The 26824-nt window shown below is 44.3% G+C and overlaps 1 protein-coding gene across 1 annotated transcript in view; it reads right to left on the reverse strand.

The window, feature by feature from the left end:
* nkain2 (sodium/potassium transporting ATPase interacting 2) overlaps positions 1 to 26824 on the reverse strand; it is a 142929-nt gene that overhangs the window by 59839 nt on the left and 56266 nt on the right.

The following is a 26824-nucleotide window of genomic DNA, read 5'->3' on the forward strand; positions in this document are numbered from 1 at the left end:
GTCCAACTAGGAGAGTATGAGTCAGACAATGAGTATCACAAGTAAATAACAACAAAGTCCAAGCATCTCAGAAACACATGAAGGTAAATATTGTGCACTGTTTTTTTTTTTCTTCCACTGCTTAGCTTTAATTTTCCTCTTTCGGTCTCTGCAGTCATCGTAAAACTTTATCCTCCAATAAAACCAAAGCGATCGTGGTTTATTGCTAACTTAATTACAGCCTTTATCCCTTTGTCGATCCCACTGCGAGCAGCAGAAGCAATCTCCTATCGATTCAATTCACACAACGATCAATTCATCTTCATTGGAAGCTATTAGGGGACCATTTGAGGCTACATAGGGCTCAGAGAGACAGAGGGAGAGAGAGGAAGGAAGGGAATGAAGGAGAGAGGTAAGAAGAAGGAGAGAGGTAAGAAGAAGGAGAGAGGTAAGAAGTAAAAGGAGAAGAAGAAGGGAAGAGCAGAAAAGGGCATCATGTGAACGGAAAGAAAAAAATTGAGAAAAGCAAGTTGGGAAGGGAGCAAAAAAGCGAGAGAGTGAAGGGGGAAGGAGCAGAAGAGTGGCAGCAATGGAAAAGAAAAGTGGAGATGGAGGGACAGAATAATAAAACTAATGTGGAAGTCTTGCATTTCTATCCCCAGTTTCTCCATTCAGGCCCCACTCGCTGCCATCACAGCTATTCAATCATACCTGTAATAATCATAATGTCCAACCTGGAAGTAGTCCTAGAAGACACTCAACTAAAGATGGATTGGACACCACTGGAACTGAGAGTCCCACTCAAATGATCATCGCGGCAGAGTCGACCGGCTCATTTATTTAAAGCGGCTGCCAGAAAGTGTGTGAGGATGTCATAGTCATAATGAATACCGGTTAAGTTCTCCAGGCTAAGACCGCTGTTGTGTTAGCAAAGCGTGACATGGCTTAACATTCATTTCCGAAGTTGGTGTGTTGAGCATTTTGACTTTCTGGGCCTCGTGGACAATGTGCACACGTAATGACCTAATGCTTATTTCCATGAAAAAAATGACCACACTGTGGCACTTATTTCACATTTACTATGGAAATAATGATGAAAAGAAAACTCTGGTATTTTTTTAACCTAAGCCCTATTTTTGGCACTATCCATCCATCCATTATCCAGACCGCTTATCCTTACTCAGGGTCATAGCAATGCTGGAGCCTATACCAGCTGTGAATGGGCGGCAGGCGGGCCGACACCCTGGACCAGCCACCAGTCCATCACAGGGCAGCCCCCCCCCCACACACACACACACACACATTCACACCTAGGGACAATTTAGTGCAGCCGATTCACCTGACCTACATGTCTTTGGACTGTGGGAGGAAAACCGGAGCACCTGGAGGAAACCTGCACAGACACGGGGAGACAGAGGACGACCCAGGGACGACCCCCAAGGTTGGACTACCCTGGGGCTCGAACCCAGGACCTTCTTGCTGTGAGGCGACTGCGCTAACCACTGTGCCGCCATTTTTGGCACTGATAAGCTAAAACATTTTTATGAGAGGAGTCTATAAAGCTTAGTCACGATATAGAAGATGGGATTACATAGCTATCAAACCATGTCTAACCCAGAGCAGTCCTCACTGTATAAAGCTGCAAGAAGTGAATTGTTGCAGGAAGACAACAGTGGAAACTGAGAGAGTTGGAGAGAATTGCAAACAAAAAGTAAATGCAAAACAAAAAAAGGTCGGGCAACTGTGCTGACTGATTGTGTTGGGACTGTCTTTTCATAATGGAAGGGAAGGTGTTTTCGAAAAAAAAACAACTAATGAGCCTGTCAGTGCCAAAAACAGCTCTCTCAGTGGACTGAATTTGGCGAGCACTATTGCCCCAAAGGATTACATTTTCAGCCTGGCGCACAGCAGTCGGCTGACACTAGCTTGCTCAGTACTGAATCAATTTAAAAGATTTCTGCTACCTATCACTCAGTTTGACACCCTAAAAGGAAAATATGGCTTAGATTAAAAAAATAACAGATTTTTCCTTTTAGAATGGGTAAGTGCCTATTGTACCCATGAGGTTTATGCTTGTATGTCATGATATGAACTGTCACTATCATGCAGAGCGGGGACTAAAAACCATGGCAGCAAGGCATGCAGCTGTTCCCGGTCCACAGATTCTTATCCGCTATCTATTTTAGCATCTCAATGCAATTATTTTAGATTTTGGGGGGGGCTTGTGATGTTGTTAAACTATGTTAGAGTTTACGTCCAATTGGCTGTCTTAGCTGTCAACATAGTGCAAAATGGCAAGAACTGACGACTTCATAATCCTAACAGGTTCCAAGAGAGGCCCTCCCCTTATGGACCATGTGTGTCATTGAGAAAGAGAGAGAATGATTTGTTAATGAAAGCTGAGGTTCAGAGGAAATACTCCCGGGCTGTCATTAGGTCTACCACCCTCCCCATGACAGCTTGAGTAGAGGAACGTAGACCTGTAATGAGCAACTGGCAGCCCACTCATCACATCAGGCCCCGCACCACTCACTTGAGTAATTTGCAGTAATAAGCTCCAGTGCCTAAAACAAATGTGGACCACCCTTTGAGTCCATTGCAAATTTCTAACGAGATATTTGTCACTGTTTGGAGGGCCCATTTTGTATCTCCCGTTTTAGTTGAGTAATACATTTGTTTGATGAAACATACATGTCCAAGAACATCTTGGAAAAAGCTAACTCCCTGCCTGCTTCCATCCAGTCTTGCTGAATCCATGATTTATGTTTCACACCGAGGTCTTCCAATGTCACATTCAAATGACTTCCGATAGCCGGATACTTTCACAGCGCTCATAGCCCCCCCCCCCTTTTCTCCCAAATTGTACCGGTCCAATTACCACATTCTTCCAATGTCGCTGCTCCACCCCCTCCGCCAATCCAAGGGAGGGCTGCAGACTACCGCATGCCTCCTCCAATACATGTGGAGTCACCAGCTGCTTCTTTTCACCTGACAGTGAGGGGTTTCTCCAGGGGGACATAGCATGTGGGAGAATCACGCTATTCCCCCAGTTCCCCCTCCCCCCTGAACAAGCACCCTGACTGACCAGAGGAGGTGCTAGTGCAGCGACCAGGACACATAACCGCATCCAGCTTCCCACTCGCAGACACGGCCAACTGTGTCTATAGGGACGCCCCGACCAAGGCAGAGGTAACACGGGGATTCAAAATGGTGATCCCCGTGTTGGTAGGCAACAGAATAGACCGCTATGCTACCCAGACACCTGCAGCACTCATATCTTAAAGTACGTGTGTACCTACCATGAAGCCATGTTTGGCTAAACCAACCCGTGCTTTACTGATACATTCAATATTATAGCAACTAATTTTATGTTCATGCTTTCCAATGCATATCACTCAGAAATACAAACTACTTGAGGTGTTATAGAGTTATATCTCCTGTAGTTCAACTGATAAAAAGGACAGTACACACTGTTGGTATCGTGCATGGTATTGAATACGGGCATCAGCAACGTAGCTTTTGCTATGTACAGCATTACTGGTCAGTGGGCAGAGGTAACTGAATATTCAGTTGTTCTAAAAAGAGGAAGGCTAAAGAGGAGGTTTATGGATGTGGTGAGGGAGGACATGCAGGTGGCTGGTGTGACAGAGGAAGATGCAGAGGACAGGAAGAGATGGAAACGGATGATCCGCTGTGGTGACCCCTAACAGGAGCAGCTCAAACTAATAGCAGTAAATAGCATCACTATTCAAATTTTATTGTATTTTCATTTTTTTTTTTTGCTCTACATCTTATATTGGTCCTCCCGTGCACCGCATACATAAAGGAAAAGTCATGACTATCTCTCAGGAATGGGAAAACGGTGAGCAGTAGAAGGAGTGAAACGTGGAAGTATTTCCAGCAGACTGCCATGCCGGTGTGCAGTGCTTTGCAACATGAAGCTTGCACTACACACAAATACACAATATAACTATTTTTGTGTAAAACGTATATCCATCTTTGTCCATTGTACAAGAATACAGACGCGTGTCTTCTTCTGCCATGGAAGAAAATTGATACATGTCTTCTTCCCCCAAAGAAGAAGACAAATATGTGTATTACAGAAAAATAGTTCAAAACTATAATCAGGTTTTTATGATATAAAAACAGTGGTTAAGAAAAATTGCTAAAGTAAACACAAGAGTCAAGTTGTTGATGTCAAGGTAGGCGTATGTGCTAATAACTAAAGAACATAAGTTTACAACAAGCGTTAATAATAACATAATAATATTTTGCAGCCAACTGAGTATGATTTTAGCATGAATTCATTTCTTCATCTAACAGGAAAATGTGAATTCGCGGTGCTGTAAGTAAATATGTCGCTCAGCAGTGCTCATTTATAGTTGAAGCTGTTCATATCAACTATCATGTCTCCACGGCTTGGTCGGGCGCCCCTACAGACACAACTGGCCGTGTCTGTGAGTGGGAAGTCGAATTTGGGTATGTGTCCTGCTCGCTGCACTAGCGCCTCCTCTGGTTGGTCAGGGCGCCTGTTCGGGGGGCGGGGGGACTGGGGGGAATAGCGTGATCCTCCCACGCACTACATCCCCCTGGTGAAACTCCTCACTGTCAGGTGAAAAGAAGCGGCTGGCGACTCCACCTGTATTGGAGGAGGCATGTGGTAGTCTGCAACCCTCCCCAGATCGGCAGAGGGGGTGGAGCAGCGACTGGGATGGCTTGGAAGAGTGGGGTATTTGGCCAAGAAGAAGCAGAAAAAAAAAATAGATATAGACTGTGTCTCCACTGCTCATAAATTAAATGCAGTGAATACTGTGTATAGTGTGTTTCCTTCTGGGCCGGACTAAAGAAGCAAACTTGTGGTAGATCGTGTGCCGCCACATTAATATACGGCTATTATTTCAAATCAATAATAACAAAAATGTGATTCTTTATTGATCCCTGTGGGAAAAGTTCTCATTTAGCCTGTCCACCCCACAGGAAAGACAAAGTGCAGAGTCAGCGAACAGAACAACGCCGCCTGGAGCCAGAACAGACACGGAGTCTTGTGTTCAAGGACGCCTGAAATTAGCAGGACAGACACTCACCAGTTAGGTGGGTTTAAACCGGGGGTCCTCTGGTGGAACGGCGGCCGGCACATTTACACCATCTGCCTTCCCTATTTTCCACTCTAGCCTTTACACGCCATGTAGCAGCCAATAATGTAATAACTACCCTTAATGTAATAACTGTCAATAATGGGATAATTTACCCATTCTTAATGTAGTAAAACTCAATCATGTACTAACTGGCTGATAATGTACATTTACTGAACTAATAACGTAATAACTTTTTATGCATATTGTAATAGCTTATTTCATTATTAACTGGTTATTACATTATCAACTGGGTTAAAAATCATTAAAAATGGAGCTAGTAATGTAATAATACACATATATCACTTTAAGCTTTATTTATTGGCTATTATGTGTTACGCTTCCATGACACTTATCCTTGCTGTTGTCTCTTTCAAATAGCTGCTCAAAAACCTGACCACACACACACACACACACACACACACACACACACACACACACACACACACACACACACACACTATTAGCTATCTATGACAACAATTTGCTAATACTAGTGACATCATGTACAACGCTGACCTCAACCCTGGTCACTTCAGAGCTTGTGTGGAAGGCTAGTTCTCACCAACCGATTAATGAAAAGCCCAATTGACACAGTTATATGTGTTTTGTAAACCATTGTGTAAGAACCAAGTGTTGGAAACATTTTTATTCGTTTTTTTCTATATGTAATTTCTACCTATCAATAACATTATGGGGAACTGCAGTGTGGAGAGCGATTGCTAATATGTTTATGTAAGCAAGGTCACTGCAGACGCATCACATCCTGGTCACAACCTGTTCCAACCCCACCCCTCTGAGCACTGTACCCCAAAACAACCAGATATAAAAACAGGTTCATTATGCGGGCCGTCTTTCAAATGAAAACTTAATACTGTCAAATAAATCCAATCATTTTGTATATATTGTACTGTACTGTACTATACATTGTACTATGTATACTGGTACGCTCTGTCATGTCCATCTACCTCAGTCATGTATGTAAGTAACCTGCTAACATCTATTTCAACAGCTGATATATTTACTGCACCATTGCACTTTATCAACTCTTATTTCATCTGTATAAGTCAATCATACTTTATCAACTTTATCAACTCTTATTTCACCTGTATAAGGCAATCCTCAATCTGGGGGGAGGGATGTCTGGAGTGCCCTACTTAGCTTGCTGCCACCGCGACCCAACCCCAGAAAAGCGGTTTAAGATTAGATGAGAAGTCAATCATAGTGTGTGTGTGTATGTGTATATATATACACTACCGTTCAAAAGTTTGGGATCACCCAAACAATTTTGTGTTTTCCATGAAAAGTCACACTTATTCACCACCATATGTTGTGAAATGAATAGAAAATAGAGTCAAGACATTGACAAGGTTAGAAATAATGATTTGTATTTGAAATAAGATTTTTTTTACATCAAACTTTGCTTTCGTCAAAGAATCCTCCATTTGCAGCAATTACAGCATTGCAGACCTTTGGCATTCTAGCTGTTAATTTGTTGAGGTAATCTGGAGAAATTGCACCCCACGCTTCCAGAAGCAGCTCCCACAAGTTGGATTGGTTGGATGGGCACTTCTTTGAGCAGATTGAGTTTCTGGAGCATCACATTTGTGGGGTCAATTAAACGCTCAAAATGGCCAGAAAAAGAGAACTTTCATCTGAAACTCGACAGTCTATTCTTGTTCTTAGAAATGAAGGCTATTCCATGCGAGAAATTGCTAAGAAATTGAAGATTTCCTACACCGGTGTGTACTACTCCCTTCAGAGGACAGCACAAACAGGCTCTAACAGGTACTATTTAATGAAGATGCCAGTTGGGGACCTGTGAGGCGTCTGTTTCTCAAACTAGAGACTCTAATGTACTTATCTTCTTGCTCAGTTGTGCAACGCGGCCTCCCACTTCTTTTTCTACTCTGGTTAGAGCCTGTTTGTGCTGTCCTCTGAAGGGAGTAGTACACACCGGTGTAGGAAATCTTCAATTTCTTAGCAATTTCTCGCATGGAATAGCCTTCATTTCTAAGAACAAGAATAGACTGTCGAGTTTCAGATGAAAGTTCTCTTTTTCTGGCCATTTTGAGCGTTTAATTGACCCCACAAATGTGATGCTCCAGAAACGCAATCTGCTCAAAGAAGTGCCCATCCAACCAATCCAACTTGTGGGAGCTGCTTCTGGAAGCGTGGGGTGCAATTTCTCCAGATTACCTCAACAAATTAACAGCTAGAATGCCAAAGGTCTGCAATGCTGTAATTGCTGCAAATGGAGGATTCTTTGACGAAAGCAAAGTTTGATGTAAAAAAAATCTTATTTCAAATACAAATCATTATTTCTAACCTTGTCAATGTCTTGACTCTATTTTCTATTCATTTCACAACATATGGTGGTGAATAAGTGTGACTTCTCATGGAAAACACGAAATTGTTTGGGTGATCCCAAACTTTTGAACGGTAGTGTATATATGAAGATTGTTGTGCTGTAGTGTTGTTATTCTATGTTAAGCACACTGAGAGAGCTATGAAGCCAGAGTCAAATTCCATGTATTTGCAAACCTACATGGCCAATAAACATGATTCTGATTCTGACATGATACTTTTCTATTGCCCTTTAATTGAAGCTCTCTGTCATACATAGGCTTATACCATAGGCATAGGATTTGGGTGGGGGGGGGTGCAGGGAATATGTCCTCCTCAATATTTGGAATATTTGTATGTATTTGTGGGCAACACGGTGACACAGTGGTTAGCACGGTTGCCTTAGCAAGAAGGTCCTGGGTTTGAGCCCTGGGGTAGTCCAACCTTGCGGGTTGTCCCAGGTCATCCTCTGTGTGGAGGTTGCATGTTCTCCCCGTGTCTGCATGGGTTTTCTCCGGGTGCTCTGGTTTCCTCCCACAGTCCAAAGACATGTAAGTTGGGTGAATCGGCTGTACTTAATTGTCCCTAGGTGTGAATGTGTGTGTGTGTGTGTGTGTGTGTGTGTGTGTGTGTGTGTGTGTGTGTGTGTGTGTGTGTGTGTGTGTGTGTGTGTGTGTGTGTGTGTGTGTTGGCCTTGTGATGGCCTGGCGGCCTGTCCAGGGTGTCTCCCCACCTGCCGCCCAATGACTGCTGGGATAGGCTCCAGCATCCCCGTGACCCTTAGAGCAGGATAAGTGGTTTGGATAAGGCTGATGCTAGATCCAACGGGGTGTAGGCACAGAAGCAGACGTGATTGGTTGTTGGTTAGGGTTTAAACTCTTTTTGAATTTCCATTGTTAGCAAGCATTAACGTTAGCTATCGTTACAGTATTATCTGGCAATGTTAAGGTCAGTTGTAAGCTAGCTACTCAGTGCGCATCGTTTGCTTCAAGTCAGTGCGCTTCGAGGTTCTGCGCTATCTATTGGCCAACACAACAGCCAATCACGGCTACTTCCGTGTCTAAACCCCGTTGGATCTAGCGTCAACCTTTGGATAATGGATGCATGGATGGATGCATGCATTTTTCTCCCCCCTCCACCCCCAATAAAAACATGAAAGAAGAGGACTTTTATCTTGAAAACCCGCTATATCGTTACTCATAGAAGCAACAATGCCTCCGACAGACGCAGGTCTTTTTTCTTCCTCACTGGGTCTGTTTTTACCCCTAAAATATGAACATGAATTATGAGCTCATATAACCACTGAATCTTTTGTGGGAAATATAATTATCCCTGCACACACACACACACACACACACATGTATATGCACACACACACACACACACACACACACACACACACACACACACACACACACACACCAGACAAGTTGATAACCATAGAGGAGCCAGGAGGGAAAAGGAGGAGGAGGGCATTTTTTCTCAAAAAGTCTCAAAACCAACTAAATTCTGAGCCATTACGTACTGCTCTCTAAGTTTACTTTTAGAAGTGTTGTTTGTTAATTGCGGCATGGTGGGGCAGTGGTTAGCGCGGTCGCCTTACAGCAAGAGGTCCTGGGTTTGAACCCCAGGGTTGTCCAACCTTGGGGGTCATCCCAGGTCGTCCTCTGTGTAGAGTTTGCATGTTCTCTCCGTGTCTGCGTGGGTTTCCTCCCAAAGACATGTAGGCCAGGTGAATCGGCCATACTAAAATTGTCCCTAGGTGTGACTGTGTCAGAATTCGGATAAGTGGCTTGGATAATGGATGGATGGATGTTTGCTCATCTGCTAGCTAATCTTAAGGTAATGTTACATACCAATAAAAGCTTGCTAGCTGGTGAACAGCAGCAGACAAGCTAATCCAGCATTAGCTGTGCAGTGGCTGTCCAAAAACAGTCAAAAGAACAGCAGCATGTGATTTATTGACAACTTGGGACCTTTGAATTGGAATTTATTTACACATTATGAATTCGTATGACAGTGTTAAATAATAGATGTTTTCAACATGAATGTGAGGCATTTTGGTACAATCTGAGATAAGAAAACACTTTTAGGCTATTAGGGAAAGTTTGTGAGTTAGGTCTACAACTATGGAACGCATTTATTCAGTTCAGTCTCACCACAAGCAGTGATGAAATGATAGTCATCTAATTGTAGTTATTTGTTGGGTAATTCATAATTCCTTCCTTCAAGATACCATAGGAGGCGAGGAGAGTGCAGTTGAAGTGAGTGAAGCAATTAACAGAATTCTCTTTCTCCTCTCTCTCTCTCTCTCTCTCTCTCTCTCTCTCTCTCTCTCTCTCTCTCTCTCTCTCTCTCTCTCTCTCTCTCTCTCTCTCTCTCTCATTTGATTTGTGCATGGGTAAACTACTCAGGGATAAAATGACTGTATGAATAATGGCAGTCTAAATCTTGCTAAAATGTGAAATTAATGCAGGAAGTACCAGTCGGTGAGGCAGAGGGAGGGAAACAGAGAGGCAGAGGCAGACAAACAAGTAAAAGTTAATATACTATAGTCAGGATTCCCATGGTCATGGAAACAGCTTGACATTTTAAAAAGTGTTATCTAGGCCTGGGGATGGTATAAATCGAAAAGGACATACATGTCCACAGTGGCTCAACTCAGAATAAAAAAGCAATTTTCAATTGCAATGGCTTTTTTTTTTTTACAAACATAACGCGAATCCCCCTATTTTGGTGCAATCTGAGATTAGAAAATGTTTTTAGGCTATTAGGGAAAGTTTTTGAGTTAGGTCTACAACTACGGAATGGGCTGCAGGTTGGACCTCTTTTAATGTGCTGCTGGCATGCAACATATGTAGCACTGTATGGGAGGAGCAACGAACTCCAGCTCCCTATCAGCAGCCTCAACAAGGAGTTCAGCATTCCTCGCACAACAGAGGCATTGCTCTATCGGGACTGCAAGGACTCTAGAGTGGCATCAGCAAGCAATATAGTGTGGACAAGCAGGAAGTGGAGAGCCCAGGAAGGCCTAGATATAGCAGAGTCTCGGCTGAGACACAGGGCTTTGGTGGGCACGGTGGCAGCTGGATGGGCAGGGCTGGAAGCCATCCCACAACCTCACTATGATTAGGCCCATGGCAAGGACAGGCTCCATCTATGTAGTCCTGGAGGAGGTGCGGGCAGGAGTCGAGGCGGAAAGGACCAGCAGAATGGTGGATATGCAGCAGCAGGGAGCATGGACAAGGTGGGAGGGTGCCCTGGGGGATATCCTGAGCAGCTATCTGGCAGGCAGAACTGCAGTGGATCAAGTTCATGGTACAAGCAGTGTATGATGTTCTGCCTAGCTCAGCAAATCTCCATCTCTGAAGCAAGATTTACTGTCCATGATATCCTCTGTGCCCTGGAAAAGGTTCACTCAAGCACATCCTCAGCAGCTGCCCATCAGCCCTTGGGGAGGGCTGATACCACTGGCGACATGACCAGGTGCTGAAGACAGTCACAGAGGCCATCTCCAAAGCTGTGGCCAATAACAAGCAAGTCTGCAGACAGAGGAACATTGCCTTTGTCAGGGCTAGTGAGCTGCCTTAGTCACAGCCCAGATCAGCAGCCAGTCTCCTCACCTCTGCGTCAGACTGGGAGCCGTGAGTAGACTTGGGGGGGAGCTCAGGTTCCTGGGCCATATTATTACAACTTCATTGAGGCCAGACGTAGTGCTATCATCAGCCTCTTCAAAGCAGATGCTCCTTGTAGAGCTGACAGTTCCCTGGGAGGACCGGATGGATGAGGCAAATGAGCGGAAGCAGCTCAAGTACCAGGAGCTGGTGGATCAGTATCAGAGGAGAGACCAAAAGTCGTGTTGTGAGCCCATTGAAGTGGGGTGTAGAGGCTTTGCTGGCCAGTCACTGTGGAAGGTCTACACTCTACTTGGTATCACTGAGGCTGCAAAAAGGAAAGCCATTGAGTCTTCCATGGAGGCAGCAGAGAGGGCCTCCAGATGGCTTTGGATCAGAAGGAGTGATTTGTGGGCCAATGCTGCTAGGACACAAGCCAGGACCGGATCAACCATGGCTGGGTCACCTGAGTGAGGGTGCATGATGTTGAAAGATCTGAAACACACGAGGACCTCAGGAAACATCACTAATGATGTGTCCCCACGCATCCTAGGATGTATCTTCGAATCATCAATGAAGATTAGGAGAAGGTGAATTGCACGAAAGCAACACAATGCTGCACAAGATGAATGGGTTTGTCTGGAAGTCATCCACCCTCTAATTAAAGGGTAGATGTGTTGGTTAGGGTGAGGAGCGGTAATTGTTTCACAAAGAAACTTTGTATTACCAGGTTTAGTTGTGAAAAGAACCCTAAAGTTGTATAAATATAAGGTTCAGTTCCATATACCCAACAGCCCCACGCCAACACAAAAAGGGTTTTCAGTGTCTGATGTGACCAGTGTCACAAGACTGGAGGAAAAGCAGCGCCCAAAGTCTCTGCCCACAAAATCTTTTTATGCATGCTCAATAATCCAGGTAAGAAAATCAAAAAAGGTTGATTCAGTTCATCTGGATACGTTTATTGACAGATACGTTTCACCACTTATCTAAGTGACCTCTTCAGTCTAAACTGACTGCAGGTATCCCCATCCTTACACCACTGTATTGTTTATAAGGGTTCCAGACTATCTATTCTGGGCGGCATGGTGATGCAGTGGTTAACACTGTCGCCTCACAGGAAGAAGGTCCTGGGTCCGAACCCCCAGGTTGTCCAACCTTGTGGGTCATCCCAGGTCATCCTCTATGTGGAGTTTGCATGTTCTCCCGTGTCTGTGGTGGGTTTTCTCCGGGTGCTCCAGTTTCCCCCACCATCAAAAACACATGCATGTTAGGGTTAATATTCCTGTCTGTGCCCCTGACCGAGGCATGGCAAGACGAACTGGAGTTGGTCCCCGGGTGCTGCACAACGGCTGGCCACTGCTCCTAGTTACACAGCTAGGATGGGTTAAATCAGAGTGTAATTTCCCCATTGGGACCAATAAAGTATCTCAAAATCAAAAAATCAAAAATCTATCCCGAGCCACGAAACCTTAGTCAAATTCCATTATTTATGCAAACCTACATGGCCAATAAACATGATTCTGATTCTGATTCTGATTTATATCATCCCAACCTGTGCAAAAAGAAACAATTGCGGTGAGTTTGGAACCGGATACAGAGAATGACTGTTCCACTAGTGTTATGAAGCAATACAAGGCTGCTGAACGCAGTGGTGGTCTCAGCCCACATATAACAGCTATTTTGTGAGGACAAATGATGGATGACAGCCTTGATTCTGCTCAGTCACATAGCTTTTGACAGTACAAAGTTAAGGACATCTACTGGAAGAATTAATGACCTTTTTTATTTTTTTATTTTTTTGCCCAGCATATTTCATCTTGATACTCCTGAGTTCTTTCTTATATTTGTAAATGAGTGGGAGTTATTTTTCAATTGAGATTGAACTTTACCTCCGGCATCTTACCTCCATTTTGTCAAATGTACAGTACAGTATCAAAAGAGTGTCTAGTTCTTTAAAAAAAAGGACCATAAACCATCCTTTATTATCATTATAAAACTGAAAGATGTGTTACCCAAGTTATCTTTGTAGGTCATGTCATATACTATATTTTACAGTTGAGAATTTTGCATTAAGAGGTTGAAAGTTGAGCGAAAGGGATAAATAACTGCCAGTTTGGCTGAAGAAGTTATTTAAATACACTTGATTAAAGATTAGATTTTTCATGGAAAGAAATAGTGGTCATTTTTATTTGAGAACACAGCATCTTCAGAGAGATATAGACTTCATATTATACAGTGTAAGAGTAACTGTGTTTGCCAACGTGCGCTTGCACTTCATTTGGTACTCAAAAGGATAAGGAGTCACAGGCAGGCTGGAGATAAGTCTAACCATCAAGCTACACAAACAAATAAATAGTCTTGAGTCCTAGAGAGAGAGAGAGAATAGGTGTGTGTGTGTGTGTGTGTTAGGATTGAGATTCAGGGGCCAGGATAGGTCAGGTTTTTGAGCAGCTAATGTTGGGGAAGTCTGACACTTGATAATAAATAAAACTTAAACATAGTGATTTAAGTATATTATTACATCATCAACTCCAATCATTACATTTTTAATGATTTTTTTTAACCCAGCTAATAATGTAATTACCAGTCAATAATCTAATAACATTACGCGAAGAAAGTTATCACGTTACTGGTTCAGAAATTTGTATTTCATTATTGACAGTTATTACATTAATGGTAGTTATTACTTTATTGGCTGCTACAAGCCATCCTGCCTGTGCCATCGGTGCATCTCTCAAACCACCCTTGTGACCATCTCCTCCTACCCCTCCCTCTCCCTCTCCTGCTCTCTCCATCCCACATCTCCTTGATAGTTTTGTGAGCGATTAATATTCCTTAAAAATATTTCTCGGCGTAAACGTGCCATTTAAATGTCAGAGACATATAGGCTGATCAGTTTTCTAAGGTTTGGTATTTCTTTTTTTTTGTGGAATTTCCCCCCCGCCCCCTTTTTATCTCCCCAATTGTTCTTGGCCAATTATTTCCAAGCTGTCACAGTCGCTGCTCCACCCCCTCTGCTGATCCGGGGAGGGCTGCAGACTACCACATGCCTCCTCCAATACATGTGGAGTCGCCAGTCACTTCTTTTCACCTGACAGTGAGGAGATATACCAGGGGGGGCGTAGTGTGTGGGAGGATCACACTATTCCCCCCAGTTCCCCCTACCCCCCGAACAGGCACCCCGACCGACCAGAGGAGGAGCTAGTGCAGGGACCAGGACACACACCCACGTCCAGCTTCCCTCCCACAGACATGGCCATATGTGTCTGTAGAGACGCCCGACCAAGCCGGAGGTAACACAGTGATTCAAAACGGAGAGCCTCATGTTGATGGACAACAGAATATAGACTGCTACACTACCCGGACACCCCATATTTGGTATTTCAAAACATCTTCCTCTCTCTCGCTCATCTGCCCATGTCTCTCTGCCCCTCTGTACTTCTCTCTCTTTCTCCCTTCTTTGTCGTTTTGTTCCCTGGGATGGACAATGACAGGCCACTTTTCCTCAACATTATAATTGAGGAATTTGGCTTGACGTCTACGGCACATTTTGTTTTATTTCTTTCCCCCTTTTTCTCCCCAATTGTACCCGGCCAATTAATTACTCCACTCTTCCGAGCCGTCCTGATCTCTGCTCCACCCCCTCTGCCGAGCCGGGGAGGGCTGCAGACTACCACATGCCTTCTCTGATACATGTGGAGTCACCAGCCGCTTCTTTTCACCTGACAGTGAGGAGTTTCAACCCAGCCACTGAGGATGCACAAGCCAGTGCATCCTTAGCGCCGGTCCCAAGCCCGGACAAATGGGGAGGGTTGCGTCAGGAAGGGCATCCGGCGTAAAATCTTTGCTAAATCAAATTTGCGGATCATAAATAAGACTTACATACCGGATCGGTCGAGGCCCGGGTTACCAACGACCGCCACCGGTACTGTTAACCAGCAGGGTGTCGGTGGAAACTATGCTACTGTTGGGCGAAGGAGAAGGAGAGGGGGAAAGTATGTCCAGAGGCAGCTAGCGAGGAGGAAGGGTAGGCATGTGGAGGTGAGAGTTGGAACTTTGAATGTTGGCACTATGACTGGTAAAGGGAGAAAGCTGGCTGACATGATGGAAAGAAGAAAGGTAGGCATACTGTGTGTGCAAGAGACCAGGTGGAAGGGGAATAAGGCCAGGAGTATCGGAGGTGGGTTCAAACTCTTTTACCATGGTGTGAATGGGAGGAGAAATGGGGTAGGGGTAATTCTGTATGTCAAGAGCGTGCTGGAGGTGAAGAGAGTGTCAGACAGAGTGATGAGTATGAAGCTGGAAATTTAAGGTTTATTGCTGAATGTTATCAGCGCATATGCCCCGCAAGTTGGGTGTGAGATGGATGAAAAAGAAGAATTCTGGAGTGAGTTGGACGACATGGTGGAGAGGGTACCCAAGGAGGAGAGAGTGGTGATTGGAGCGGACTTCAATGGACATGTTGGTGAAGGGAACAGAGGTGATGAGGAGGTGATGGGAAGGTATGGAGTCAAGAAGAGAAATGTGGAAGGACAGATGGTGGTCGATTTTGCCAAAAAGGATGGAAATGGCTGTGGTGAATACATATTTCAAGAAGAGGGAGGAACACAGGGTGACGTACAAGAGTGGAGGAAAGTGCACACAGGTGGACTATATCCTATGTAGAAGACGCCATCTAAAAGGGATTGGAGACTGCAAGGTGGTGACAGGGGAGAACGTAGCTAGGCAGCATCGGATGGTGGTCTGTAGGATGACTTTGGAGACCAAGAAGAGGAAGCGAGTGAAGACACAGCTGAAGATCAAATGGTGGAAGTTGAAGAAGGAAGACTGTTGTGTGGAGTTCAGGCAGGAGTTAAGACAGGCACTGGGTGGTAGTGAAGAGTTGCCAGATGGCTGGACAACCACTGCAGAAATAGTGAGGGAGACAGCTAGGAAGGTACTTGGTGTGTCATCAGGACAGAGGAAGGAAGACAAGGAGACTTGGTGGTGGAATGAGGAAGTACAGCAAATTATACAGAGGAAAAGGTTGGCAAAGAAAATGTGGGATAGTAAGAGAGATGAAGAAAGTAGACAGGAGTACAAGGAGATGCAGCGTAAAGCAAAGAGAGAGGTGGCAAAGGCAAAGGAAAAGGCGTATGATGAGTTGTATGACAGGTTAGACACTAAGGAAGGAGAAAAGGACTTGTACCGATTGGCTAGACAGAGGGACCAAGCTGCAAAGGATGTGCAGCAAGTTAGGGTGATCAAGGATAGAGATGGAAATGTGCTGACAAGCGAGGAGAGTGTGCTAAGAAGGTGGAAGGAATACTTTGAGGGGCTGATGAATGAAGAAAATGAGAGAGAGAGAAGGTTGGATGATGTAGGGATAGTGAATCAGGAAGTTCAGTGGATTAACAAGGAGGAAGTGAGGGCAGCTATGAAGAGGATGAAGAGTGGAAAGGCAGTTGGTCCTGATGACATACCTGTGGAGGCATGGAGATGTTTAGGAGAGATGGCAGTGGAGTTTTTAACTAGATTGTTTAACACAATCCTGGAAAGTAAGAAGATGCCTGAGGAGTGGAGAAGAAGCATACTGGTACCCGCTTTTCAAGAACAAGGGCGATGTGCAGAACTGTAACAACTACAGAGGTATAAAGTTGATCAGCAACAGCATGAAGATTTGGGAAAGAGTAATAGAAGCTAGGTTAAGAGGAGAGGTGATGATCAGCGAGCAGCAGTATGGTTTCATGCCACGAAAGAGCACCACAGACGCGATGTTTGCTTTGAGAATGTTGATTGAGAAGTATAGAGAAGGCCAGAAAGAGTTGCATTGTGTCTTTGTAGATTTAGAGAAAGCTTATGACAGAGTGCTGAGAGAGGAGGTGTGGTATTGTATGAGGAAGTCAGGAGTTGCAGAGAAGTATGTAGGAGTGGTGCAGGATACGTATGAGGGAAGTGTGACAATGGTGAGGTGTGCGGTTGGAATGACAGATGGGTTCAAGGTGGAGGTCGGATTACATCAAGGATCGGCTCTGAGCCCTTTCTTGTTTGCAATGGTGATGGACAGGTTGACGGACAAGATCAGGCAGGAGTCTCCATGGACGATGATGTTCGCGGATGACATTGTGATCTGTAGCGAGAGTAGGGTGCAGGTTGAGGAGAGCCTGGAGAGGTGGAGGTATGCACTGGAGAGAAGAGGAATGAAAGTCAGTAGGAGCAAGACGGAATACCTGTGCGTGAATGAGAGAGAGGACAGTGGAATGGTCAGGATGCAAGGAGTGGAGGTGACAAAGGCATTTGAGTTTAAATACTTGGGGTCAACTGTCCAAAGTAACGGGGAGTGCAGTAGAGAGGTGAAAAAGAGAGTGCAGGCAGGGTGGAGTGGGTGGAGAAGTGTGTCAGGAGTGATTTGCGACAGAAGGGTATCAGCAAGAGTTAAAGGGAAAGTTTACAAGTTGGTTGTGAGACCAGCTATGTTATATGGTTTGGAGACAGTGGCACTGACGAAAAGACAGGAGGCGGAGCTGGAGGTGGCAGAGTTGAAGATGCTAAGATTTTCACTGGGAGTAATGAAGAGGGACAGGATTAGGAATGATTATATTAGAGGGACCGCTCAGGTTGGATGGTTTGGAGACAAAGCAAGAGAGGCAAGATTGAGATGGCTTGGACATGTGTGGAGGAGAGATGCTGAGTATATTGGGAGAAGGATGCTGAATATGGAGCTGCCAGGGAAGAGGAGAAGAGGAAGGCCAAAGAGGAGGTTTATGGATGTGGTGAGGGAAGACATGCAGGTGGCTGGCGTGACAGAGGAAGACACAGAAGACAGGAAGAAATGGAAACGGATGATCCGCTGTGGCGACCCCTAACGGGAGCAGCCGAAAGTAGTAGTAGTAGTGAGGAGTTTCGCCAGGGGGATGTAGCACATGGGAGGATCACACTCTTCCCTCCAGCCCCCCCCCCCAAACAGGTGCCCTGACCGACCAAAGGAGGCGCTAGAGCAGCGACCAGGACACATACCCACATCCGGCTTCTCACCCGCACAAACAGCCAATTGTGTCTGTAGGGACGTCTCGCAAAGACGGAGGCAACATGAGGATTCAAACCGGCGATCTCCGTATATATGTAATAGACCACTATGCTACTGGGACATCACTATGGCACATTTTCTGTGCGATTTATGTCATTGTTTATGAAAAATATGACATATATCAACTGAATTTTAATATATGCCATCTTTTACTCTTACAGTTAAGGTCAAAATTATTAGCCCCCAAGGAACTATGGAACATTTCCCTAAAATTCTGCCCAATGTTTGCATCATTCATAAATAGTAAAACATTCACCCACGTTAAGGCCCCTATTTGGTACATTTTGGAATGTAAAATAAATCTTCAGTTTTGCTTTATACCAAATGTAGTGAAAATTGAGGTGGTCGAAATTATTAGCCCCCATGTGATTTTTTGCTTTCAAACCACACCTGAGCAATCAATCAGCATTGAACTTTACTTAAGGGACTCCAATGAACAGGGCTAGTGGCACTTGAACACTTGATTGAGAGGGACCACTCTTAAATTCTAGAAGTAATTTCATCATGCCAAAAAGTAAAGAAATCAGTCTGGAACTCAGAAAGAAGATAGTGGATGCTCATCTTAAGGGGAAGGCTATACTGCCATTTCCAAGCATTTCACAGTGTCTAGAACAGCTGTACGTTGCATCATTGCAAAGCACAAGGACATAAATTCTGTTAGAAACAAACCTGGGTGTGGTCGAAAGTGCAAGATTTCAAAAACTTTGGAGAGGAAAATAGTCAGAGATGTCAACTACAATCCCCGGATCTCTGCCAAGATGATTGTTGCTGAACTGGCCTCTTCTGGACTTGATGTTTCAAGGAAGACTATTGTGAGGGCTCCTCATCATGGTGGGCTTCGAGGTCATCGTCCAAAAAAACTCCACTGCTCACACAGTGGCACATCAGAGCCAGACTGAAGTTTGCCCGTGAACATTTGAAACATGGGCATGAGTTTTGGAAGTCTGTCCTTTGGTGTGATGAGACTAAACTTGAGCTGTTTGGGCACATGGATGTTGCTTTTGTTTGGCGAAGGAAGGGAGAGGCCTTCAACCCTAAAAACACAGTTGCCACAGTTAAACATGGTGGTGGGAGCATAATGCTGTGAGGCTGTTTTGCTGCTTCAGGCACAGGGAACCTTGTTCGGGTGCATGGGACCATGAAGAAAGAAGATTATGTTGACATTTTGAAGGATAATGTAAAGAAATCTGCTGCCAGTCTAGCTTTAGGTTGCTGCTGGGTCTTCCAGCAAGACAATGACCCGAAGCGTACATCCAAGTTGGTCCAAAACTTTGAAGGACACCAAAATCAAGGTCCTGGAGTGGCCCTCTCAGAGTCCAGATCTCAATCCTATTGAGAATCTGTGGCGGAAGCTCAAGGTTAATGTCCATGCTCGAAAACCACACAGTCTGGATGAGCTGGAACAATTTGCCATGGAAGAATGGGCTAAGATCCCTCAACAGACATGTGCCAACCTAGTTAGGAAGGACCATAAGAGGTTGTTGTCAGTTGTGAGTCAGAAAGGTTACACTTTTGACTATTAATTGTCAGAGGGCTAATCATTTTGGCCTTGTCATGTTTATTTTTTCTTGTTTCAATTCAGCACATCAGTAAAATATCTTATTCAAGCTTAGTGGAGATTTTGTCTTTGTTGTTTTGGAAGCAATTATAAACACTTTTGGTTATGGTCATTTCCATGTGAAAGTTAAGGGTTTTGTTTGATTTCATAAAGGGGGCTAATTATTTTGACCTTAACTGTAGTTTGGAGAAGGATGAAAAGAGTTTGGATTTCCATCTTTGGACTTGCTTTGTTTTCTAGATGGCAAATTTTTTTTCCAACCATTAGCCACTGCACAAGATTTGAGCTCTGAACGCTTTTAAGGTGATTCTCCCAAAGTTGGAGGAAAGATTGATGAGCATGGAGAACATGTTAGTCTGATAAAAAACTGTCAACAGTACACGGTGTATTAGCACCTCAGCCTGCTGCACTATACCAAATCAATCACATCCTGTTGTGCAAAGGTTCATAAAACCAGTCAAATGTGTCTGAGAGCCGAGAACCGATCAAGATGTGAGAATAACCTCAGAGTACGACATGGAATTGATGGAGGGTCACTGACCGAAAAAAAATAAAAAAATAAACAGAGAAGTAAGCTATTTGGAGCAGTGCAATTTGAAATGAACAGACACAACAACGAACACACACACACACACACACACACACACACACACACACACACACACACAGATGAATGCTGACACAAATAAATGTGCATGCATCCATGCAGCAAGACACACACAAACATCTGCAAACCACACAAACACACACAGCCACACACAGGCAACCGCAAACCACACGAACACACATAAGAGGCAAAAGCATAGAACACCCCCACCCCCCCCACACACACACATACACACACACACACACACACACACACACACACACACACACACACACACACAATGCTGGAGGGCATGTCTAATTGTCTCTCTGCAGGTGCAAGGGGGACAGACTATCAATCAGCCATCATTACTCACCACCTAGAAATGGAACATGCATCTGTCTGCGTGTGTGTGTGTGTGTGTGTGTGTGTGTGTGTGTGCGTGTATGGTTGTGTGTGTATGGTTGTGTGTGTGTGTGTGTGTGTGGGGGCAACCCAGTGGCCCTGGGCTGATTCTGAGCTGAATGTGTCATTAGTAGTAATTGCAGCTTTTGCTGTGGAACCACAGTGGAAGCTTTTTACAGTTATTGACTATGATGGACAAACTGATTATGATTAATTCAGTACACAGACTCCTCCCTTCCTTTCTCTGTCCTTACCTCCATTCATTGCCACCCCTCTCTTCTCCACATCACTCTGTCTCTCATCCTTCCTCTCTCTTTTTCCATGTTGTCTTTCACTTCATTGCTCTCCGCCTCTTCTCCTCTGAATGGTCTGCACACACGCACACACATACACACACAAATATGATCTCCCCTGCTCTGCTGTGTCCTCTTGACCCCGCTGAACCCCCCCCCCCCCTCTCGCTCACTCTCTCTCACTCACTGTCGCTCTCCCCGGGCACTATTTACCAAGCCATGTATGAACAAGTTTAAAAGCATGAAAAACAATGAGACACATCTCTCTTTGTCTCTGCCTGTCCGCCTGTCTGTCAGCTTGTTTGCCGAATACAGGCGGGCCAACGAAACACTGGCTGCATGAGAGCAGCCAGTGTTACTGAAATAGACGTGCTTTTATCAACAAAAGAATAAAAACAGACAAAAGAGAAGACGTCAGGACACAGTCAACAGAGGTGAGTCATTCTTCACATTAGCCGGTCTGTAATTATCAAGAGGGAACGACGGCTTTTCACATTCGGAATTACATCTTGCATACACGCTTTAATATCTCCTTTGTCACAAGCAAACCCAGAGAAGTCATGCACTTCCCAGTTTCGGCGGTAATGAGTAATAAGCCTGCTTATGTCCTGTTATTGTACAGTACAATAATTCAAAATGTCCAGTCAATTGTATATCCGTAAATTAAATTTTTTTTAAACCTGTGCTGTTGCCAGGCTTGGCATACAACACAGGGAATGTGTATGCCGATGTGTCCTAGACAGAGTTAATGTGCAAGTGGAGTTCAGGTTCTCCACCTGCAAAGGCAATCTTCATTAATCCTCAAGAACCGCTTAAAAGAACTCCGTCTTTTGGATGATCTGTGGGATGGCAAGGTTTTTTGTTTTTTTTTTAATTATGGCTTGTTATCGATTTATATCCAAAACAAATGCAGTGCCCGTTCAACTTGCACCTGCTGTGGAAATTTGTAATCTGAGTGTGAGGACGGTTGAGCGGCGGTATTTATACCCGCGACTTCATCACATCTGTATCACACCGCCATCACGTCTGCAAGTTTGGCACAAAAGTAAAGCATGCTAACTAACCTTAGCCCACATCACCTGGAAATCTCTAAATGTCTGTTTTTAAAATTTTTAAAAATAAATAAATTAAATGAATTAATCAAATTAATTATTTAAATTTTAAGTTGTTCATATCTAGATTATAATTTTAATTAAATAATTATTATAATATATTATTGGCCCTAGGTGTGAATGTGTGTTTATGTGTGGGCCCTGTGATGGCCTGGCGGCCTGGTCAGGGTGTCTCCCTGCCTGCCGTCCAATGACTGCTGGGATAGGCTCCAGCATCCTCGTGACCCTGAGAGCAGCATAAGCGGTTTGGATAATGGATGGACGGATGGATGGATGCTAACCTTAGCCTAATTAGCTTGCTCAAACACACATAGCTTTAGATTAGAGAACCGCTCATCCGAACAACTTCACACTTGACACTGCACTTCTATGGGCCCGTGGGTCCTCAGCAAGAAGTTGATCAGCCAAGTGTGAAGTTGATCAGACCACCCGGTCGTCGAGGAAAACCGAAGGACAGACATTTATACATACAGACAAAGAGATTCTTTCTGTTTTAGTACGATTTCATGCAAATGTCAGGGGTTATCACATTCCTGCAGAAAGAGTTTGATCTTTTACATTTGCTCTGCTGGCTCCTTAATGGCCTGCTCTGTGTATTTTATTATTTCCTTTCTCCCTGATCTTATCTCCACCATCCTTTCCTCCTCCTCCTCTCCTTTGTCCTCTTCTCATCCCTTAATTCATTGGCTCACTTATTCTCTCTCTCTCTCTCTCCTTACTTCTGCTTCTTCTCTCCTTTCATACCTCGGACCTCACCCCCCCTCCGCTATTGCTTTCTCCCTTCTTCTCTTCTCTTCTCCTTCCTTTATCCAGCCTTTGTCTCTCTCCCTTCTTTCCGTCTCTCACTCTCTCCTCTTTGTGAAATCTCTGTCTGACACCACCCACACTCCCTCTCCCCTCCATTGTTCTATCAGCATCAGCCCCTCTCCCCTCCCGCCTTCCCTCCATCCTTTATTCGTTCAATCCCTCTTCGTTCTGCCTCTCTCTCTCTCTCTCCTCCTCAGCATATCTCAGTTTCTCTGTCTTTCCCAAAGGGTCGATCCTCTCTTCCTTCTCTTATAGTTTCTGTGTTACGTATTATCCGCTCCCCCCTCACACACACACACACACACACACACACACACACACACACACACACACATACTCACAAGAATCTACCCTCAGTCAGCCTGTAAATGAATTAACAGTCCACGAATGGTTTTCCATTTGTACCATCTCTTATCTGCGCTGCTGGTCTATGCCTGGTAGTGCTTTTATAAGGATAAAGTGTGCGTGTGTCTGCATGTGAGCGTGTGTGTTTGTGAGTGTGTGAGGGCAGGAAGAGGGCGGGGGTTCAACTGAGTTGCTGCCTGATAAATAGAAAGCATTAGGAGACACCTCCTCTGTGCTCCAGGGATGAAGCCCCCATTTGTGTGCATGTGTGTGTGTATTTATGTGAGTGAGTGTTTGTGCGCATGTGTGTGGGGGTGGATGAATGCATGAGGTATGTGAGTTGTACGTTTTTTATGCGTGCGTGTGCAGGGTGTGTGTTTGTACATGCATTTGTTTGTCTGAGTGTTATGAATGCACATGTACACCACAGCCATATGTGTGCATGTTGTGTGTGTGTGTGTGTGTGTGTGTGTGTGTGTGTGTGTGTGTGTGTGTGTGTGTGTGTGTGTGTGTGTGTGTGCCGGCATAAGGAGTGCTTAGAGTGGAGATGACACCAGAGGAACTCACAGATGGACACCCAGCAGGCTAAAAAGGATTAAGACTACTCCCTCCCTATCACTCACACACACACACACACACACACACACACACACACACGCACACACGCACAAACACACACACACAAACACACACACACACGCACACACACACAAACACACACACACAAACACACACACACACGCACACACACACCATTTAGACTCACACAAAACACCAAGATGATATTGGTCTTTTTCGTCTATAAGAAAAGAAAGAAAAACTCACTGAAGCCAAATGTAATCAACCTCATCACCGGTGGTCGTGGCCATGGTGTGTTTCAGTATGTGACTGCACACAAGCGTGAGTGCAGTTGTGCATGTGCCACACAACTGCATACAAACGTCAGTCATGCGATCGTTATTAAAACATAGACTAAAAGAGAAAGACAGGCCTGCATTGGATGTGAATAGGTTTCGACATAAATTACCCTACATGCCGGAGACAACAGTACTGGTATGATATAATTATTATAGAGATGGTCTCATCAGAATTGTATCATTACTACTATTCTTATCAATACTACTTAGCAGTTGGTACTTCATCAATACTCTCTGCTCCTTTTAAATGATTTTACAAGAAAAAAGAGACAAATTGCATGAACAGAATCAACATTAGTTTACCTTTCTCGAGCTGCTAGCTTAAAGGGAACGTGGGCTTGGCTGGGACCCATGGCAGATGGAGCAGGAGTAGGCCGGGTTTTAGAAAAGCATTGGTAGCTAATCAAATGGGGCAGTTAAAGAGTCGTTTACTGACAAGAATTTGGTGATAAAATGTGTATCACAGTGCGAGTGTCATGATTCAATATACTGCGATATGCTATGACACTACAGTTACTACAATAAATTGCAATATATTTTCAAAACTGTTGAAAAAAAAATCATAAAGAAAACAGCTCAATACGCATAAATCAGCGTAATTCGAGTCAAAGCTAGCCCTGTTGCAAAACTGCACTGGCCACCTAGTGGTTGGAGGTGTAAACAACACAATGAAGTCGAACCGCAGCCACATTTCCGGGTAACCTACCAATCAACAGCATTTTTGAAAATCGATAGAATATTGTTAAAGAAAGTATCGTGCGTGATAGTCAAGTATATCGATATTCTCTTACACCTTAGCAGTGCTTTCATTTATCAGTCTGTTCTTAAAACTCATTATCAGCCGAACAAACCTCGTATCTACAGCTCCGCTACGGCGTGTCTTCGGTGGACGAGGAAGATGGAACTGCGAGGGATGGACTGTAAGCATAGCAGTCAACACTACTTGAAGATTTTTGTTGCGCTTGTTCAACAGGTGTTTGGATAAATTGCTCATACTGCCTCCTTCAGTTTAAGAGATTTACTGCAATTGTGGCAATGAACGTGTTGTCGACTCAGGTTAAGTGTAACCACACTTGGAGCATTTGGCCCTCCCCGCCATGATGATAGGAACGCGTTGGGTTTAACAACAACCTCGCCCCTCGCTCAAAGACAGGCGCCGAGAGAGAGAGAGAGAGAGAGAGAGAGAGAGAGAGAGAGAGAGAGAGAGAAGAGAGAGAGAGAGAGAGAGAGAGAGAGAGAGAGAGAGAGAGAGAGAGAGAGAGAGAGAGAGAGAGAGAGAGAGAGAGAGAGAGAGGAGAGAGAGAGAGAGAGAGAGAGAGAGAGAGAGAGAGGAGAGAGAGAGAGAGAGAGAGAGAGAGAGAGAGAGAGAGAGAGAGAGAGATTTCAATTTGTATCAAAAGCTTTGGCAACACAGATGAACAATTGTCATGCCAATAAAGCGAATTGAATTGAATTGAGAGAGAGAGAGAGAGCGAGAGAGAGAGAGAGAGAGAGACTTGCCTTTAAAAAACACAACTTTAATACAGTCACATTTACGGCAGCTTTGAAACAAAGACTCACAGAAATAACATTATCTGAAAAAGTCACTAAAATTAATTCATCATTCATCACTGAACAAATGACAACATTGTAACACCACTGACTTACAAACACAACCATGCTATTCATTAATTTATGAAATTTAAAATCAATTAAAACTCTGGCTTTTACGAGAGGTGAACGCAGGGACTATTTCTTCACACAGTTTTCCTTCTATCGTTTTCTTTCTGGTGATATATATTGACAGTCGAGCTTCGCCAGCAAGGAAGTTTAAAAGTTGCCACTTTGCTGCATTATTTTTATTGTATCCTGCTCTGAACATAAACGCAGTTTTAGACCACGCTTCATCATTAAAGGATGTAAACAAACAATCAAAAACACCAAAAAGTTCCCTAAGTCTTCTGCTGTCTAAAAAGCAATGAAAAACAGTTTGTACCAACCCACAGAAAGGACATTAATTAGAAACAGTGTGATCAGTTGCAGCGATAAAATAATCCACTGCAACAGCTCCATGCTATATTCTCCATGCTATAGTCACCTGTTCACTTATTTAAAGGCAGTTTATAGAGGACTCTCCAAACTGGCTTCACAGTGTTGCTGATGCCAAGTTTTGAGAGAGAGAGAGAGAGAGAGAGAGAGAGAGAGAGAGAGAGAGAGAGAGAGAGAGAAGAGAGAGAGAGAGAGAGAGAGAGGAGAGAGACGAGAGAGAGAGAGAGAGAGAGAGAGCGAGCAGCAACGTTACGATCCCGACATTACCATATATCCCTTTAATAACCATATTTGCCACTATGGAAATCTCACTCCCTAATTTCTGCAGTACTGACGGCAGAACTGATAACACTGGACCTTATCAGTACTCAGGGTTTTCCTAAATTAGATTTCCCTGCAGCTTGGTGCTGACAGTGAACTGGTGGCTTACTTTTCCCTCATTCAAATGGGTATCATTATGCTTTTCCATCATGAGCTACCTCCCAGAGTTAACTGTTATGAACCAGAAAATGGGTTTCTATTACCATAATATCTCAGTAGGTGCTGTCACTGTCCACATCGTCGGCCACACATCCATTTTTAACAGGCAGCTCGAGGGACTTTGCTTCTCGCGCACGTAGATGTGAGCGGGGCGGG

This window comes from Lampris incognitus, chromosome 15 (genome assembly GCF_029633865.1).
Source record: "Lampris incognitus isolate fLamInc1 chromosome 15, fLamInc1.hap2, whole genome shotgun sequence".
Taxonomy (NCBI): Eukaryota; Metazoa; Chordata; class Actinopteri; order Lampriformes; family Lampridae; genus Lampris; species Lampris incognitus.